General features: G+C 40.6%; 1 protein-coding gene and 1 long non-coding RNA gene across 6 annotated transcripts in view; one reads left to right on the top strand and one right to left on the bottom strand.

The window, feature by feature from the left end:
• Positions 1-18308, top strand: part of LOC119843621 — a 164665-nt gene that overhangs the window by 20728 nt on the left and 125629 nt on the right. The window contains exon 2 of one of the 4 annotated variants that reach the window (XR_005289034.2): positions 2188-2245. The exons of the other annotated variants lie outside the window; for them this stretch is intronic. This is a non-coding gene — a long non-coding RNA (uncharacterized LOC119843621). The remainder of the gene's footprint in view (positions 1-2187; positions 2246-18308) is intronic. 4 annotated transcript variants of the gene reach the window in all.
• COL8A1 (collagen type VIII alpha 1 chain) overlaps positions 1-18308 on the bottom strand; it is a 110239-nt gene that overhangs the window by 25889 nt on the left and 66042 nt on the right. The window contains exon 2 of one of the 2 annotated variants that reach the window (XM_038372621.2): positions 12276-12401. The exons of the other annotated variant lie outside the window; for it this stretch is intronic. The gene's annotated coding sequence lies outside the window, so the exon portion shown is untranslated. The remainder of the gene's footprint in view (positions 1-12275; positions 12402-18308) is intronic. 2 annotated transcript variants of the gene reach the window in all.

Genomic DNA, 18308 nt, shown 5'->3' with positions numbered 1-18308 from the left:
TACCCATGACAAAAACTTAGCCTTAATTATTATACAGAGAAGGGAAACTGGTGTGGGTCATAAACACCTCAAAATGCCATTATGTTCCATTTCTTAGATTTCTCTGCTCACTGTAGTTGAGACCTTCCATAGATAACAATCCCCATGAACTTCCAGCCTTTTAAGCAAAAATGCACACTGAGCAAAAACCAATCAATCTTGTTGACTCACCATTTTCACTCCGGTTTATGAAAACACAAGAGACTGAAATACGTTTGTTAGGAAGATGAGCACTTGAGACAAACCATATTTATGAAGCCTGGAAGGGAATGAGAACTGTAAAGTCCCCCATCCAGGTTGTCTAAATAAAATCGGATGGATCTGATATTGGATCTGTTTTTTCTCACTCTAGGTACTGTATTTACTCTACTGCTTAGATTTGGTCTCTCTGTGTATATTGTAATATCTAAAACCATGTGCTTGCATCATTTATTCCACTTTATTCAGATACTTCATTCATTCAATAAGAAACTGGTGTCCACTATGGTAATTGGATACTATATTACTTTATTCTTGGTGCTAGGGCTGACAGAAAGCTACTCTATCAACTTAATTTAAACTCCAATATAATCACTCTCCCACCCCTTTCTAGGACACTGTGAAAAGATGGAATAGTACTTCACAACTAATGGGATGCATTTCTTTGTCCTGACATTACAGTTAATCCTGAATTGGATCAGTATTGTGTGTGTTGGAGCAAACTCGACTTGGCTTAGCTTTGAAAAGCTTGTATAAGACACCTCTTAACTCCAATTTAAAAACCACCAGAACAACTTCTTGTCCTTTTTCAGTAGAAATGTGCCAATCGGTATCTATTTTTTTTTCCCCTTCCCTTTCTTTCTTGCTTTCTTTATTTCTTTCCAGAAATGGTCAATTCCTAGAAAAATGTGCAGTTCTCTTAGAAGAAAAAAATTAAAAGTAAAGTAGTAACAGTGAAATTTCACCAGGATCTCAACTCCTGTAAGTCAGAGTCAGAAAAAAGCTATAGAGTCTGATTCTTTTCTGAGGGGTGTAAATTAAAAGAAACTCTATTGATGTCAATAGAACTCTGTAAAAACTGGTAGGAACATAAGAATGGCCATACTGTGTCAGACCAATGGTCCATGCAGACCAGTATCCTGTCTTCCAACAGTGGCCAGTGCCAGATGCCCTGTTCTGTTCATTCCCTCTGAAGCAATTATTGAGTGATCCATTCAGTCCAGTACCAGCTTCTGGTAGTCAGAGGCTTAGGGACAACCAGAACATGTGGTTTCATCCCTGACTACCTTGGATAATAGATATTGATGTACCGGTCATCCGTGAACCTATCCACTTTTTTTTTTTTTTCTCTGAACCTCATTCTACTTTTAACCTCACAACATCCCCTGGCAAATGAGTTCAATGAGTTGACTGTGTGGCATGTGAAGAAATACTTCCTTATGTTTGTTTTTAAACCTGCTGCTTATTAATTCCATCTGGTGACCCTTAATTCTTGTGTTCTGTGAAATAACACTTCCCTATTCACTTTCTCCACACCACTTACAATTTTCTAGACATGTATCCTATCCCCTCTTAGTCACCTCTTTTCTAAGACGAACAGTCTCAGCCCACATCTACACTACCAACTTATGTAGGTATAACTGTCACTCATGGGTGTGGAAAATCCATACCCCCGAGCGACGCAGTTATACCGACCTAACTCTCTGTAGACCATGCTATGTCGACAGGAGAGCTTCTCCGGTCAACATAGCTACTGCCTCTTGTGATGGTGGAGTTCCTGTGCCAATGGGAGAAGCTCTTCTGTCGGCATAGATAGTGTTTTCACTAAGCAGTACAGCCATGCAGCTACCCCAGTGCAGCTGTGCTGCTGCAGCACTGTAAGTGTAGACGAGCTCACAGACTTTTAATCTCTCCTTATATGGCAGCTGTTCCATACCCCTAATAATTTTTGTTGCCCTTCTCTGTACCTTTTCCAATTCTAATATTTTTTTTTTTGAGTGGGTGTCAAGAACTGCATGCAGTATTCAAGATGTGGGTGTACAATGGATTTATTAGTGGCACTGATATTTTCTGTTTTATTATCTAGCCCTTTCCTAACGGTTCTTAATGGTGTAACTGAAAGGATGATCAAGCCCATTGTTTGAACATTTTTTTTTTTTTTTTTTTTAGTGTGTTGGCCAGTCTGGATTTAAATGTTTCAAGGGATGAGGCTTCCATCACAACTCAGGTTGGTCTGGCTGGAATTATTCCACTGTTCCTTTAAAAATGTGTGAAATGGTCTTTAGGGGGAGTGAGCTAAACTTTATTTTTAAACACCGAAGAGCCTGTGCAAGTGCACAGGCTCAAGTGCAATTCTGCTGTGGAAAAGGGTGGGAGATGGGATTTGGTTACAATGCACAGGGAGGCCACATCTTTTGCACAAACTGACATTCTGCTGCAAGTGGGTTTGCTGTGCTCCAGCATGTAGGAGGCTAGAGAATGGATTCTGCAGTCTCTCTGGCTACTGCAATATGTTGTTTCTTTCCTCTCCATGCCTGGCCACTCCCTGTAAGGGCAGCCTCCTTGGTTACAGGGCTTTGCTGCTGCTGTATTGGCTGTGGATTTGCTGTGCTGCCACTTTGTGGCTTGAGAAAGGATTTCTTCCACCCACAGGGATCCGTAACAAGGACTGTGCACTGGTTCTAGTCTTTGGCCCTATATAATTAACAATTTGATAGCACTACTAGGCGAAGCAACTGCTAAAATGCACAAAAATCCTCCCCCCCCCGTAACAATGGAATAGAAATCTATAAGGAAACCCTTTTTTATTCCTGTAGACAAGTCATTCTTTGAATGGACTGAACAGAGACCTTGGGGTTTATAGCTTATTACAACAACCCACTAACACTCTCACTCTCTCTCTCTCTCTCTCTGTCATGACTGCAGGGTTGTTAATGGACCATTCCACCTTGAATGGTCCCATAATATGTGTAGCTACTTATGCTAAACAATCTGTTCCATCTTGCATTTTTGCTGTGATGGCAGGAGTCCTTTCTTGGGCCTAAAGAAGAGCTGCTGTATGTAAACTGGAAAGCTTGTCTTTCACCAACAGAAGTTGGTCCAATCAAAGGTATTACCCTCACCCATTGTGTCTGTGTTTTTTAATGGTTTTAATTTAAACACAGTTCATTGGATGGTAACACAGTCACATGCTGCTTTGTATCTAATCTCACAGGAAATGCTCTATGCTGGGCAGTTCAGGGACAAACAGCTACATTCGTCACTATTTATGTCACACTTATTTGGAGTTTTATTAGCTTTCCTGCTGCAGTCTTTTTTTTTTTAAGACAGAAGTTTTAAAAGTCAAATCCAATCTTTTAATTTTGCAGATGCAAATGAGGTCCTACAGTCCTCTTAACTGTTGGAGCGAATCTACAACTGGGAGAGTTCATGTCCGCACTTGTAACCCCTCCCCCAGTCCATTTTCACTACAATTTAAAAATCAGGCCCATTGAATTGCAAATATTGTGGAAGTTTATATGGAAACATTGATTATATCTGCATTTACTTAAAATGTGGAAGGTATTGCGGGAAGATGGTGGCAGATTCAAATTTATATGGAGTGATTTTTTTATCAATATTAGGAAAAAAATTATTCTATTGGAATTGCTGTTGGAAGTACACAAGAGGTTAACTGAACTAGCCACTAGGTGGCACCAGAGATCCATTCAAATACACCAATGTCAGATTTTTTAACTAACATGGGAAATATTTTATAACTAGGTATGGCGAGTGTATTGGTGATACTAATTTTCTTCCTAACATTTGTTGTGGCACAATTGTATCATGTGAGATTGTGGGAGCCAGAAGCAGTAACTCCCCTGATAACAAGATAGTTGTATCCTGAAAACTTAGCATCCTCTTGACAGCAGGAATCTTTGACTCTGAATAAGGTTTAAGAAACAAATATTTCAGTCTGCTACGTACTTTGTTGCAGACATTTTTATCTGTGGAAGTGAACAGAGAAGGCCCCACTGGACTTCTGCATTAACAATGCTCCTTTCTTCCTTTTCTTTTTTTTTTTTCCTAATTTCATTTATTTTTAACATCTGTTCTGTTTTGCCTGAACAAAATAGAGTGAGCAAGACACAGTTTTTTTTCAGAAGTGGTCATGTTTCATTCATGTTGGAAATCAAAATTAAAGACCTTAGTTGCTGTGAGCCACTGTTGCTCGGAGCATGGTCTAACCCACCCATCTTTTTCTGCTTCTTGCTAGAGATGGATCAAAGCCCAACCTGTGAAACTTAACCGTTTCAAATTTGGGGCAGAAGGGGTGAACTGAAATCTATCAATCCAGTTCCTATTCATGTTGAGTCATGCCTCAGAAGAGCATTTGTCCTTATAAGATTTAAATCTCCTAGTGATGGAAAGCTTGAGACTTTTGAGTACGAGTCCTGACATGACCTCACATCCCTACCCTCTCCTACCTTGGTAAAGTTGTATATTATCCTGATCTCAGGGATGTTCTGCTCCTCCATAACAACATGTATTTTAGTTCAGGTTATTCAGCTGTTAAACCTAGAGGCAAGGGCCTCTCCCTATCCAGCTAAAGAGAGAGGAGAAAGGGGAAATAACAGGAAAAGGGACAGTTAAGACAGGGCTACTTGGAGGGAGTTTGTCTTATCTGTACAGAGCATTAATAAGTAAGTGGGCAGCTAAGTACCGTGGTCTAGGGCTAGCCTGAGCAGACACTTGGTCCTAGATACAGTGAGGAAGAGCAGGGTGAGAGAATCCAGTGCCAAATAAGTCACAATGGGATTATTTTTCCTGATTTAGCCCATACAGGGCTTTTTTTTCTGTTTACCATTCCTTTTGACAACCAGATGATTGTACCTCCCCGAAGTGCAACATGACCCAGTTCATAGACTATTTTGATCCCAGTTTATTCCTGACAGGAAATTTTCTGAGGGTCTGGATAGACTCTCTTGTTCCTTGGAGCAAGAACCCCAAACTAAGAAGAAGCTGCTGCTGCTGTGGTAGTCCCATTCCTCTGAGCGATCATAGCTGGGCAGTCACCATCCTGCCTGGCACAATTTGAACACAAACCTGAGCCAAACTTAATCCTGATACAGACCTAAATGTCTCTGTCTCTCTAATTAATGCCTGGTACTCTGGACTGAGGCTGTTGGGGAAATCTCTCCAATGAGGGTTGGGAGTTGGTAAGCATTGGTGGAATAAATGGAACGAGGGCATCTAGAAACCATGACGTAATTTAAAAATAGCTTCCATAGCTTCCCTTTGCTTTCTCCATTCTTTTGGCAGTTCTAATGCCTTGGGCTGAAGTGAATTGGAGCAATAAATAAATAAACCTTCTCACTGGTCTGTGTTTACCTAGAGCCAAAGCAAGACAAGGGGATGTGCTATGGATGAAGAGTAACCAAGTCAGAAAAATAGAAAGATTTAGTTTTTCCTCATGAAAACTTCTTTAAGCGTAGTCCATTTTCCCTCTGTTTCAATTTCCCTGACATTAGAGCAGTAGCACACAAATACACAGCCCTTCTCTCTGACTGAGCACTAAGGGCCAGATTTTCAAAGGAATGTAGAAACCTAAAGCTGCAGAGAGGGGCCTCCTGGGATTTTCAAAAGCACCATTGGGAGTTAGGTGCCTCCTGGGATTTTTATACGTGCCTAAGTCTTTAGGCACTTGAATAAATTTGAAAATCTGGCCTTAAGTGTAATGGTGACAGTCTCTACATCATGCTACAGCTGTATGCCCACTGTATGAAAATATGTGAGAATAGAAACATGAAGGGAAAAGCCCTTCATAAGATGAAATGACCCCCTTCTCCCCCTCCCACCCGCCACATACACACAAAGATTCAGCTTGCACCAGGCACCTACAATCTCTTATCTTTATTATTTGCTTAGTAAAAACCTGGGAGACATCTGAGTGTTGCAACTCAGTTCCAGGGCAAGTCCATCCTCAGACATGGCTTATCTGGAGGTATCTTGTTGCCTCTGGGACTACTGCTTCAGTGGTCCTGAAATAACGTATCCAGCAGCATTGTATTTCATAATTCCTAAGAGGACAAAGACTGCCCGAGGAAATTCTGAAGATGTCACACTTGTTCCATTTGGTGAAAATCTGGTACATTTCAAAAGCAAAATATAGCTCACTGTCCGTATTTTATGAAGCAGAGTTAAACCACTCCTAGAGGAAGCAGTGAAATAACCTGCAGTGAGGCAAATGAGCCCCAAAGGAGACGAGAGAATCTCCTCACTTCAGTTCAAATGGTGTGTGGCAGGAATATCATATACAAATATTTGACATTTTAGCAGGGCTAGTCATTAGAGGGGGCAAGAGAAATATTACCTCAGGGCAGTGAACATTTTGGTGACCTCCCCACACCTGCTGTAAGTGCAGTACTGTGTTCACAACAGTAAAAGTGAAGGCAGCTTGCATTAACTGAAATAGGGCAAACCCCATTTGTATAAAAAGAAAACTTCATGCTTTATCCTGCGGAGTACCCTCAAGTAAGTTTTGCATGCCAAACTCAGACACAGTTTCCTAAACTTAGCATCTCTACTTAGTCTAAAAGAACATGAGAAAAATCTATGTAGCTTCCTTACATTCTTAATTTGTATAGAGAGCAAAGACGCAACACCAAGAATGCCTGAATTCCTGGTCACCTTTCACTGAAGGCTGTGAACTTTTGCTCACTAAACTCAAGGAATATTTAGGCTTCATTATACAGGCTTCAAGCTAGTCACTCTCTTCTTTTCCCTTTCTAGTTCATTACTTATTAGTGACAGCTTCCCAAACACAATGAAGGATGGGAGAACTTGTCTGAGTAAATTCCAAAATCTATTCCAGCTTTTTCAGGCTCGAAATTGTAACCTCCACATTGAGCTTTTTCAAAAATAGCTGTCACGCAGGCAAGGTAGCATGAGTTATACCAGCAGTACCTCTTATGTAACATACTGTATATGGCAGTACTCTAATGGAATTGTCCAAAACATGTGGTGAAATTCTACAGTTTTTTCTCTGTTAAAACTTGATTGATTTCAGCATCTCTATCCAGCATTCATTTTCTCATGTTAAATCACTGAAAAGTATGCTGAAAAGAACCTGTTGAAGTCAATGGGAGTTTCAACTAGATAAAGAAAGCAGGGTTTGGTTTAGTGGTAACACCACTATGAACTGTGATTGTTTAGTGTAGAATATGGCAGGGTTTTGTTTCCTCTTGTTTAAAGGATACAAATCTTTAAATGTAGGTTTTTCATTTTAGAATTTTCAAAGCAGCTACATTGTATTTATAAGTTTAGTGCTCAGAAAGTTTAGCCCTATGTAAGAAATATTGTGGCTGCATGTCAATTCAATATCCTAATAGGTTCAAATACTAATATCGGTATCAGTAGAAGTTGCGTATCTCTTGATTAAGTGCTTCTGTAATTTTAGTCAGTTGGCAAGCACTGACAGTGTTCTCAGCACTGTATAAGATACAGGTATTAAGACAGTTTCTGCCTCTGAAAGCTTACCATCTGGAAAATGGGAACAGAAAGATAAGATTTCGTAGGAGACTCGGATGCATAGCAAATATATTTATCTGTAACATACACTATGATCTCACCAAAAGCCCTTTCATAAGGAATAATTGGTTGGATACATTTTAAGTGAATTATGGGCTTTGGGGAGAAGAAGTTGCACTTAAAGTGTTCTGCATATGCTTTTTCCATAGCTACTAACTCTAATTGCACCTCCTTTTTTTCCCCTCTATGTTCCGCTGTTACTGAATGACCTGTTAACAAACCATACACTTCAAAGCACCCAGAAGCTAGGGTGACCAGGTGTTTAGTTTTCAACCAGAAACCCAGTTGAAAAGGGATCCTGGCAGCTCTGGTCAGCACCGCTGACTGGACTGTTGACTGTCGGGTTGGCATCACCGCACAGTGGAGCTGGCAGGCTCCCTCCTAGCCTATGCGGCTCACGGGAAGCAGCCACCATGTTCCTCCAGCTTCTATGTGTAGGGGCAGCTAGGGGGCTCTACATGCTGCCCCTGCCCCAAGCACTGCCCCTGTAGCTTCCATTGGCCAATTCAAGCTGCGGGGGTGGTGCCTGTATATGGGGTAGAGCGCAGAGCCAGCTGGCCACGCATCCGCATAGGAGCTGGAGAGGGACATGGTGGCTGCTTGAGGTAAGTGCTGGCCAGAGCCTGCACACGTGACCCCCTCCTGGACCCCGAGCCCCTGCCCCAGCCCTGATCCCCCTCCTGCCCTCCGATCTCCTCGGTCCCAGCACCCTCCTACACTCCAAACCCCTCCTCCCCAGCCTGGAGCCCCCTCCTGCACCACAAACCCCTCAGCCCTGGCCTCACCCCAGAGCCTTCACCTCCTCCTACACCCCAGTCCCCTGAGCCAGCCTGGTGAAAATGAGCGAGCGGGGGCGGGGGAGGAGTCTGAAATCCTCTCTTCTGCCTAAGTAATTTAGCTGGGGGTATCAGTGGCCTCCTGTCAGGGCACTGAGGAAAAACAGAGTCACTGCAGGGCCACTATTCCATTGTATTGACTGCAAAAGCCTCTGTACCTGTCTCAATGTGGAGAGAAGTAAAAGATTCTTGGAGCAGTAGGTCCCTCCAGACCGACCGACCTTCCTTCCCTCCCCATGACCCTCCTCTTTGTGAGAGCAGCAGGCAGACGTGGAGCCTACCCAAATCCCCACCAACCCCCTACCTCCTTCCCTTGGCAGTATAACTGCACTGCTCCGCTGTCAGGGGGTGTTTTGCTTCTGCAAAGGGTGAAGAAGAGGATTTGTCCCTGTGATTTGCATCCCATCTACTGCACACTCATGAAGTGCCTTTGTATCCTCACTAAGTGGTAGCAGAGTCTGTTTTGTGCCTTTTCCATTTGCATCTGTTTTAAATGTTTGAGTGACCAAGAAAAAAAAACGCATTGTGATTTATTCACAATAACCTCTGCATCGGCTGAGGAAGGAAACACATTCACCAATGAGAAAAGGGAACTGTATTTCTAAACTATTTCACAGCACTGCTTGAATTGAGGGAAGAGACCATTTATTCCCCCCTCATACCCAACTTTTTTTTTTTTTCTAATTCACCTTTAATTTCCTTCCAACTAGTACCAGCGAGAGGAGTATAAGACTGGGATTTTCAAGAGGGACTAAAGGAGTTAGGTCCCAACTCCTATATAAAGTCAAGGAGAGTTGGATATCTGAGATAAATTGTTCAGTACTTAAGTGATTTAGGAATCTGTCTCTTTCAAAAGTGACTAATCCCATCGACTGTCACGTAGCACGAGTTGATCTTAACACAGGACCAGAGCCTGAAGGAGAAAGACAGAGAAGACATGGCAAACTAAACTTCATGAGGGTGTTGGCAAAGAAGCCGGATTTGAATGGAGACAAGGTGATGAGTATAACAGAGGGGACTGAATTGGTGAAACTTGTATGCTAAGGGGCCACGGAGGGGAGTTCCTTTGAAAAAGGAACTGACAGGAGGCCATAAGGATACATAAATTGCAGTTGCCCTATTCTCCACTTAAACATCTCATTCTGGGCAGGTACATTAAACCAGTTTAAGACCCTCAGACACTTATAGTTACTTTCCCTATCGTCCATAGCATATCTGCATTTGACCCAATATGTTTTCCCTCTGCTTTTTGTGGATTAAATTACAGAATGTTTGTGAAGCTAAATTTATTCATCCTGGACATTTTTCAGATTGCCCTCCCAGCACCGTTTCAATGGCCTTTTTCAAATATTTTAATTAAAAAAAAAAGTTATTAAAATAGTGCATTCATCTACTTAGTGACAGCTGAGTAGGGCTAGCACCATAATAGAATAAAGCATAGGAAGCCAAGGTAATTTTGAAACAAGTGAGAGGCACACACAATTGCATTTTAAATTACTTTATTACTTAAATAATCTAAATCTCCTAGTCTAGAAATTACTTTCAGGTGATTGATATTCTTGTATATCAAACTATTACATCAAGCACTTAAAATGGTCATCAAACAATATTTTGATATCCCCAAGGGTTTCTTCTGAGCATCCTTTTCCTGTTTTGCATTTAAAATGACATACTAAAATAAGTGCAGGTGATTAAGGAAGATGCATATGTTATATTTTGTATTTTATGAAGGAAACCCAGCAGAACTGTGTTTGAGGATATTTAGTTACAGGAAACCCACTTGCTGAGTCATCCCCCGCCCCTTTTCAGTTGAAACAATTAAAATGTTGGTTTTGGTTGGAGCTCAGAAATTCTAGTGGATCCAAATGCCTTTCAAACATCTTCACCAGCTGATACCCAAGCTTGAAAATTTTCAGGACTGCCTATGAAGATAGGGCTAGGGCTTTATTTCAGGCTCTATATCCAAACATCCTTGAATTTTGGCCAGGTTTCTATCAAGATCTGAACTTTATAGCTCAGGTGTATTTCTGTGCACTGGAACAGGTCAGAAAAAGGGGGGAAATAGTAGTTTTTCATAATTTTTCACTGAAATTTTGAAAATGTACAGTGCTATTCTACTTTATGTACATCTTTCTGAAAAGAGAAAGCATAAATTTTGATCTTAACACAGTGCTGTAGATAAAGCATTAGACTGGAGTCACAATAGCTGCATTCTGTTCCCAGCTCTACCATTGACTTGTTGAGACATTGAACAAGTCATTTAAACTCTGTGTTTGTCTCCCTTTCTGTAAAATGGGGATAATGATGCTTACTCATCTTTGCAAAGCATGTTGAAATTTATTGATGAAAAGAACTATGTGCTAATTTATTCTTATTTTTAGCTGTCTGATAAAATATTCAGTAGTTCTTATATAACCAGTTTTAAGAATAACACAGTAGCATCCCTATGGAAAACTCCTATGGAATTGGCTAGAAAATAACCTGTCTTTATAATGTTTTAACCAACCTCTCTCTAGAAATGTATAGCTAGGTAATAAGAGCCCGCTGGTGGATCTTTTCATTGGCTTTGACTGTGTTTTGGATCAAGGTTTGAAAGGCCTAATAAATTCAATAGGAGGTTTCAAACATTCTGTAGAAAGGATATCATTGCCTATTAAATTTTAGGGGTTGGATCCTTCAGTTGCACCAAGTTCACAAAGCTGTGAGAAAGATCCACCTTTCTGTTCGCCCCCCCCCCCCCCCCCCTTTTAGGGCCAGGTAGGCCATAGGGCCACTAAGTTACACTGAGTGGGACGGTCAGCGGGGACAGCTCCATTGACTGAGGATTGCACAACACTTTGGCCCTGCCTTTGTGTCTGAGGAGGTGGAACAGGTACAAAAAGTGTCTGTGTGTGTGTAACCAAGGCTGAGGACATAGCTCTGTATGTTTTTAGAGTTATTTTTATAGTAAGCTGTTGGTTTCATCCCAATTAAATTCTATTGGACCTTTTCTATAAAAGATCAAAACAATCAAATGTGCTTTTCCCCTCTTTTATATGGACACTGAAACATCTGAGGTATTTACATGATTCATTCTCAACAAATGGATTTTTTAAAATTAAATAAAATAATAATGTATCTTATTAGGTAACAATGATTTTTAGTTCCAAAAGTTACATTTGAGAATACATAATAGTCATGACTGTGGATACTATGAGCTAATGTCTACTTGTAAGAAACTTTTCCATTGAAGCTCAAAATGATGTTTACCATCTACTTGCTGTTACTCAGAGATAGTCAACATTAGAGTGATTCTGCTGTGTGATTTTTATACACCGACTCTCTCACACAGTATGGATATCATAAGTATATAATAATCATGATTCTCTAGATTCTAAAGAGCCCTCAGTCAGCCCAAGAGAAAATTACTGTGCATGCTACCCCTCTCAATAGGAAAAATCCTTTCCCAATGAAGCCAGTACCTCATCCCTCTCTAACCCAAGAAAATATTAACAGAATCCTTTAAACAAGCAGGAGAAAACGCAAAATGTTACAAAAAAGTCTAACAGTTACACGAAGAGCTAAAAATTATATATATTTTTTTCTCACTTTGAATTTAGATTTCCCCAATGGGGTATTTTCTTTAATTCTTTGAAAAAATCATACTGAGATTGACTGACTGCAAAGAAGTTTTGTAATGGAGAAATTTCTACTTGAAATTCAAACAGCGTATGGCAAACACTTGAGTAACTTAGCAAGTCCTGTGGAAGACCCAAGTGATTATTTTATGATTGTCTGAGTCTTTAACCAATTATGTTCAGGCTTAGTCATTGTGGATAGGTCATTTGGAGTTTCAAAACTGGGTATACTTACATTTAGATTTTTGGGAAAGGGCAGTACAGTGGATCAAAGGCACTTGTGGTTCACCTTAAGAGGCCTGGATTCCGTGTCTACTTTAGGTCAGTGGAGTAAGATATTTTGTTGATTCCAAATCAGCACCTACAAAAAGTTAGTTGCATTTTAAAACCTCAGATTAGAATTTAGACTATAATAAAGATATGGGCACTCTCAATAACAAATAACATTATCCTTTTTGCACAAACATCAAGGAACATTGACCAAGATTTTCAAATCCAAGTGGCTAAAATTAGGCTCTTAATTCCATATTTAGGCACTCAAATCAGTATCCTGATTTTTTTCAAAAGTGCTCTACACCCAGTAGCTCCCATTGACTTCAGCTGGAGTTGTAAGTGCTCCACACTTTTGCAATCGGGCTACTGATTTTACGTGCCTAATTATAGACTAAAGAGTCTACTAGTAATAGGCAGTCATGTATGAAAATCTTGAGTATTGTTTCTTATGCTTCTGCACAGACATGACGCAATGCTTTTTATTTATCATTTAGATGTGAAATTATCCAGGTGTCAGTACAGAAACAGATGGCAGTATTCCATTAAACCTCATTGTCCTTTGCTCTTTACCTCAATAAAAGCACGACTCTTGTGTGTGTACTGTGCTACGAAAAGACACTGGTTCTTCAGAGGCTTTGATCTCTGTGTGATATGCTTGGCACCTTGCTGGACTGAACTGTAAGTATGAGGATGCTGGACATTCAGGCAACAAGAGAATGCTAGTATTTAACCACTGAGCTCTCCTTTAATAAAACTGGGCATGCACGGCTTCTTTTTCAGAATGCAAAAGAATTTAAGCCTGTTTTAAGGTAATGGCTTATTGTCATTAGTTTTAAGACAAAAATTAATGACAGTAGGTCATTGTCACTTTTTTAATAATGTTTTTTGCCTCTGAAAGTCCCCCATTAACAGTGGCAGAACACTATCGCTCTTGAATTGGATTTTGTGAATTTTCCACAAAAGCTGTTACCTGAAAGCTTAGATGTACATACTGTTGAGTGATGTTAGGGGTTTGACCCAAAATCCCCTGAAGTCAATTAAGAGAATCCATCAACTTCAGTGAACTCAACCTGTGGATTCAGGCTCAGTCCTGCAAATTACTGAGCATTGACTTCAATGAAACTGCAGATGCATAAGTGCTTTGCTAGATCAAGGCCAGAGAGTTCAGCACCTTGCAGGACTGAGCTCTTAAAAAGATTACAATAATGATAATTAATAATCTCTTCTTTAGCAGCTCAATTTCCATATTCCAGTTAGAGGAGGATGAGAAACTGATTTTTCCATCTCTCAAAAGTGTTTGAGAGAGTGAAAAATTTTCCTCTCCAAATCAGATGAAAAGTTAAAATCTGAATTTTTCGGCAACTGAAAATCAAAAAATATTTTTGTTTTGGGTCAGTCAAAACATTTCATTTTTTGTTAATCTTGAAATGTTTAATTTCAATTTTGATCTTCTTTGTTAACTATTTTTAGTCTAAATTTACTAAAATTTCAAAACAAAAAATCATCTTGACATTAGAAACAGAAATTTTACATTTAGAAAATTTCAAAACTGGGCATTTTGATAATTTTAAAACTTGTTCTCAATATTATTTTGATGCAGGAGATTCATCAAACATTCATTAACAGTTTTGGTTTTGATGAATCAGCAGGGGATTTTTTGGTTTTAAAAAAAAAAAGTTGAAAAATTCCCTAGCAGCTCTTATTACAATAAGTAAATGTTTGGTAAATTAGAAAAGCAAACAAATAAGACTTTGCTTCCCACGGATGGTTCATTTTCTAGCCCAATTCCAGCAGAACATTAAGGCTGGCTGCCATGACACCACATGAAAGGAAATGGAAAACCCTTCTTCCAAGTATCTAATGTTCCTGGCCCATCTTTACATTGGCAAGAGTCATGAATTTGTTTTAAAATCTAAGTACTAGGAGATTCTATAGAACGAATAATATACTAAAGCTGAGCATGTTTCAAAATATTTCTTATTTTGTCTCCTTTTTAGCTATAGTACATTACTAGCTATGCAAACAGAAATAAAGCAGGGGGGTAAACTCCAGGGATGGAGAGGAGTTGCTTAAGTTAAGGGCCAATGTTAGTACAAGAACAAATGGATATAAACTGGCCCTCAACAAGTTTTAGATTTGAAATTAGATGAAGGTTCCTAACCATCAGAGGAGTGACATTCTGGAACAGACTTCTAAGGAGAACAATGGGGGCAAAAAACCTAACTGGTTTCAAGACTCGGCTTGATAAATTTATGGAGGGAATGGTCGGATGAGACTGCCTACAATGGCATGGGCCCATCTGTGACTGCTAGCAGCAATATCTCCAACAGCCAGAGATGAGAAACTAGGTGGGCAGGGCTCTGAGTTACTACAGTGAATACTTCCCCCCCCCCCCCCCCCCAATCTGGCTGGTGGGTCTTACTGACATGTTCAGGGTCTAACTGATCACTATATTTGGGGTTGGGAATGAAGTTTCCCTCAGGTCAGATTGGCAGAGTCCCTGGTTTTTTGTTTTATTTTGTTTTTTTTGCCTTCCTCTGTAGTGTGGGACATGGGTCACTTGCTAGTTTGCATAGAGTAAATGGTGGATTCTCTGAAACTTGAAGTCTTTAAATCATTATTTGAGGGCTTCAGAAGCTCAGCCAGAAGTTAGGGATCTATTACAGGAGTAGGTGGGTGAGGGTCTGTGGCGTGCAATGTGCAGGAGGTCAGACGAGATGGTCACGATGGTTCCTTCTGATCTTAAAGTCTATGGGGAGATACAAATGAAAACCAATATCTTAAAGCATCCCTAAGTATATGAACATTTTGGGAGTGGGCAGAAAGACAAAAGCCATTCCCAATTTTATATCTTAAAACAGAAAATAACTTCCTTTTAAACCATGATTTAAGGACTTCAATACCTCAGACATGGGTGAGGTTTTTCGTAGGAGTGGGTGGGTGAGATTCTGTGGCCTGCGCTGAGCAGGAGGTTGGACTAGATGATCAGAATGGTCCCTTCTGACCTTAGTATCTATGAATCTATAAACTCAAACTTATTACAGCCCACTTGAAATATATTTATCCAGTTACAGCTATCTATCTATCAAATCAGGGTTATCTGTTTAATCTATTTTAGTATAGGCAGAGCTGGTAGCAATTGCTTTTGTTAAGGTTGCCTAATACTTCCCATTATAAGACCCTGTTTTCAGTTGCTTATAATTTTGCCAAACTTTAATCTTTCTGACTGAAATACCCCATTCCAGGTGTCTGCCTCAGACTGATCTTGTTTTTTTGAAAGTTTCAGCAAAAATGGTTCATTCTTTCCCGAGAATGAGATTTCTTTTTGTTGAGAGTCTCTAGCATCTTGGTGCTTGGAACAAGAGCTTGAAATGGGGCAAGGGGGATTGTCCTGATGTCAAGAATGTGCTTTTATTCTATCCCTGTGAAATGCACCCAGATTTGGCCAAGATATAAGCCTCTGAAAATCACAGGTTGCACATGCTCAGGAGAGATTCATTAGAGTTTGTCAAATAACTTCTTATAAGATTCCATCTGTACTAAGTATGTTCCAGCCTAGGATGGCAGGGACTGAGCAGGACTTTCCATGCAATTATTCCTTCCTGCAACCAGGTGCCAGACACAGGAACAGAGAGCAGGGAGTCTGTCATAAGAACATAAGACTGGCCATACTGGGGCAGACCAGTGGTCCATCTAGCCCAGTATCCTGTCTTCTGACAGTGGCTTGTGCCAGATGCTTCAAAGGGAATGAACAGAACAGGGCAATTATCAAATGATTGATCCCATCATCCATTCCCAGCATCTGGCAGTCAGAGACTTAGGGACACCTGTCTCTCCTGTGTTCTCAATGCATCTCCTGCTGGCACCCAGGGGATGGAGCCAGAGAATGCGCGGGGGGGGGGGCTTATAGAAGAGGGGTATTGAGGACAGAGTGAGGGGCTGGACAGGAGTGTGGGTGGGTGGGTGGGGTGGGGGGGAAGGAAAGGGTCAGGATGGGGACAGTGTGGTGGGGGGGAAGGAAAGGGTCAGGATGGGGACAGGATCAGAAGTGCCTATAACCACTCCCCTCCAGAACCTGGAATCAAACCCAGAATTCTGAGTCTCTGAATTTCTATGTTCATAAACTGAGGGGTGGTAACTCTTGGTAAATGCTGAGTTTTTTTTTTTTAAATGGATCCTATTGTATATGACCATATACCATAACAAGTAATTTAACCTAGAAGCTAGACACAAAATCTCCTAATCTGTGACAGTGAGTCAAACAGACCAGACAATGAGACTTCTAGTCTGTGCAGACTCAGAGATATAGAAAAAGCTTCAGTTTAGTATCCAAACTTCACTTATCCAAAGTAATCTGAACCTCCTTTTTGGGTTATCATGTTGTTGAGGATCTACAGCAAGTAGGACAATTTACCAGAAACAGAACAGGCACTGTTCCTCCCTCCCCCATTCAAGTAATAATGTTTATCATCAGAAATCAGAAAAAGTTAATATGCAGAAAAGAGTAATAGAAAACTCCCCCAGCCTAGGGTTCAATGGTGTATGTAGAACCTGACTTTCCCAAAGGCATTCTTCTCTTTCTGGCCAAGAATCTCAGCTGCACAGATTCCATAGCTGAGAGTGGGGACGACAAGGGAGCCAGCTGCTACTTCTTGATTCTGGAGCTAGTTCTATGCCAGTCCCATAGCTGGTAAGAGCAGCCCAGCTCTACTTTATTGTGACTGACTATGGCTCCCCCAAGGGGCCATCTTCCAAGCAGCTATTGCCAGAGCATGATCCCCAACCCCTGACACACTCTCTATGCTAGGGGTTGCATAGGAGTTGACTGGGGAATCTCCAGCTGGAGATATATGGCTGCTTTCCTGCCTCTTTGTGCCACCTGAGCTGAGCAAAGAGTTAAATTGCGTGTGTGTGTGTGAGAGAGAGAGGGTCAGATTTTAGCAGATAACTTATTGCCTTTCCCCCTCAGCACTTGTGCAGCTATGATTGCATTGCTCAATATACATTGCTACTGTGTTGGAAGTTTTTTCTAAGTGTTCTTTGAAAAATATGCACAGAAAGCTAACATTTAATAGGAGATTAAACTAGTGCATGAAGAGATGTGACAAGATGTTACAAACCCCTGTGGCATGCATAAATCCTAAAGGAATAGCTGTGCTAAGAGTAATATACTGGTACTATCAGGTTATCTGTGTTTAAAAGCTTTTTACTGTATTTTCTTAAAAGTGGAGGGAGAGAATATGGAAGAGAAGATTGTAGAGGGCAGAATCCCCCATTCCGGCCCTATGCCAAGAGGCAGCAGAGATGAAAGGGGCTCAACAGACATCCATTGCTTCTTGCAAACAGAACAAAGATGAGAAAAGTAAAGTCGTATTTTAAATGGACAGAATACAATATAAACAATGAGGAGTCCTTGTGGCACCTTAAAGATTAACACATTTATTTGGGCATAAGCTTTTGTGGGATATAACCCACTTCATCAGATACATGTCGTTGTTTTTGCTGATACAGACTAACACAGCTACCACTCTGAAACCTGTCAGAATACAGTATGTGTATTTCAAATAGCCAAGGGAAGAAAGTAACACAAAAGCCAGTGTCACACCCCTTTATCCCACTCAAGGGATAGAAGATAAAATAACATACAGTACTTGGGCACTTAATGTGTTTCATCCCTTAAGCAGGATAAAAGGATGTGAATTAGCACCAGTTCTGTCTCATTTTTGGGTCTTGGAGATGCATCTTCTGCTCCCTGATTGCCATTTGCCTCTCCGCCTTTTTAAGAGGGTTTTTTTCCCATCTTGTATCCTGCCATGTAGGCTTCCTCATTTGAACTGCTCAGATACTCAATCCTTTGCAGAGTGAATCTATGCTCATTCATTGTTTTGAGCTCCAAAGTTCAGCTCGGGATCTAATCTTGCCCACAGTTTGCAGGGGTTTGGGTCTGGGGTTTGGTTCAGCCCTTCAGAAAGGTGAAAGCCAGTCACAAATTCGT

The sequence above is a fragment of the Dermochelys coriacea genome, chromosome 1 (assembly GCF_009764565.3).
Source record: "Dermochelys coriacea isolate rDerCor1 chromosome 1, rDerCor1.pri.v4, whole genome shotgun sequence".
Lineage (NCBI taxonomy): Eukaryota > Metazoa > Chordata > Testudines > Dermochelyidae > Dermochelys > Dermochelys coriacea.
Note: the sequence above shows the minus strand (reverse complement) of the source record. Positions and strands in the feature narration are given on the sequence as shown.